At 42.1% G+C, this 1848-nt stretch overlaps 1 non-coding gene across 1 annotated transcript; it reads right to left on the bottom strand.

Moving 5' to 3' along the window:
- Positions 1-1196: 1196 nt before the first annotated feature.
- Positions 1197-1301, bottom strand: LOC129461112 (U6 spliceosomal RNA). Its single transcript, XR_008650381.2, has one exon. It is a non-coding gene; the product is annotated as a U6 spliceosomal RNA (small nuclear RNA).
- Positions 1302-1848: the final 547 nt, after the last annotated feature.

The following is a 1848-nucleotide window of genomic DNA, read 5'->3' as shown; positions in this document are numbered from 1 at the left end:
TTCAGTGGCTACATGGAGACTTCAGCGGGAAGTGTTTCTGTGGAGTGATGGGGGTAGAAGCCAGGAGAGGTAAGATATGAAGGCAGGGTAAAGAACTAGAAACAGCAAATATGTGCAAGCCTTTTTTTTTTTTTAACTTCAAGTTCCGGGATACATGTGCAGAACATGCAGGTTTGTTACATAGGTATATGTGTGCCATGGTGGTTTGCTGCACCTATTGACTCATCCTGTAAGATCCCTCCCCTTGTCCCCCACCCCGCAACAGGCCCTGGTGTGTTGCTCCCCTACCCATGTCCATGTATTATTGTTCAACTCCCACTTATGAGTGAGAACATGCAGTGTTTGGTTTTCTGTTCCTGTGTTAGTTTGCTGAGGATGACGGCTTCCAGCTTCATCCATGTTCCTGCAAAGGAATGATCTCATTCCTTTTTATGGCTGCATAGTATTCCATGGTGGTGTATATGTACCACCTTTTCTTTATCCAGTCTATCATTGATGGGCATTTGGGTTGGTTCCACGATTTTGCAATTGTAAATAGTGCTGCAGTAAACATACGTGTGCATGTGTCTCTATAGTAGAATGATTTATATCCTTTCAGGTATATACCCAGTAATGCGATTGCTGGATCAAATGGTACTTCTGGTTCTAGATCCTTGAGGGATTGCCATACTGTCTTCCACAATGGTTGAACTAATTTACACTCCCAGCAACAGTGTAAAAGCATTCCTATTTCTCCACAGCCTCGGTGCCATTTCTTGGCTTTTTAGTAATCACCATTCTGACTGGCATGAGATCATATTTAATTGTGGTTTCGATTTGCATTTCTCTAATGAACAGTGATGTTGAGCTTTTTTTCATATGCTTGTTGGCTGCATAAATGTCTTTGAGAAGTGTCTGTTCATATCCTTTGCCCACTTTTTGATGGGGTTGTTTTTTTCTTGTAAATTTGTTTAAGTTCCCTGTAAATTCTGGATATTAGACCTTTGTCACATAGGTAAATTGCAAAAAAATTTCTCCCATTCTGTAGGTTGTCTGTTCACTCTGATGATAGTTTCTTTTGCCGTGCAGAAGCTCTTTAGTTTAATTAAATTCCATTTGTCAATTTTGGCTTTTGTTACCATTGCTTTTAGTTTTTTCGTCGTAGTCTTTGCCCATGCCTATGTCCTGAATGGTATTGCCTAGGTTTTCTTCTAGGGAAAAATATGGAACACTTCATGAATTTGCATGTCATCCTTGCACAGGGGCCATGCTAATCTTCTCTGTATCGTTCCACTTTTAGTATGTGTGCTGCCAAAGGCAGCATAGCAAGGCTTTTAAGAAGTGTGTCTACCAGCTGGGCATGGTGGTTCATGCCTGTAATCCCAGCACTTTTGGAGGCTGAGCTGGGAGGATCACTTAAGTTCAGGAGTTCGAGACCAGCCTGGGCTACAAGGCAAAATCCTATATCAACAAAAACTGAAAAAATTAGCCAGGTGTGGTGATGCACGCCTGTAGTCTCAGCTACTCAGGAGGCTGAGGTGGGAAGATGGCTTAAGCCTGGCAGTTGGAGGTTGCAGTGAGCCATGATCACACCACTGCACTCCAGCCTGAGCAACAGAGCCAGTCTCTGTCTCAAAAAAAAAAAAAAAGAAGAAGTTCGTCTACAAAGGGGAGGAAAGAACAAGAGTGGTAAATGAATGGGACCAGGATCCAGTAAGTTTTCTCTCCCATGTTTAGAATGATCCCATCATATAAATGCAAGCTTCTATAGATATGATTATAAAGAGCATCTTCTTTAAATATGTACACTCCCCCACCCCACCCCCACATATGCACATGTGAACCCTGAAAGATCCAATCCTTCAAAAT

This window comes from Symphalangus syndactylus, chromosome 1 (genome assembly GCF_028878055.3).
Source record: "Symphalangus syndactylus isolate Jambi chromosome 1, NHGRI_mSymSyn1-v2.1_pri, whole genome shotgun sequence".
Taxonomy (NCBI): domain Eukaryota; kingdom Metazoa; phylum Chordata; class Mammalia; order Primates; family Hylobatidae; genus Symphalangus; species Symphalangus syndactylus.
The sequence above is the reverse complement of the archived record's forward strand: the minus strand, read 5'-3'. Positions and strand labels throughout refer to the sequence as shown.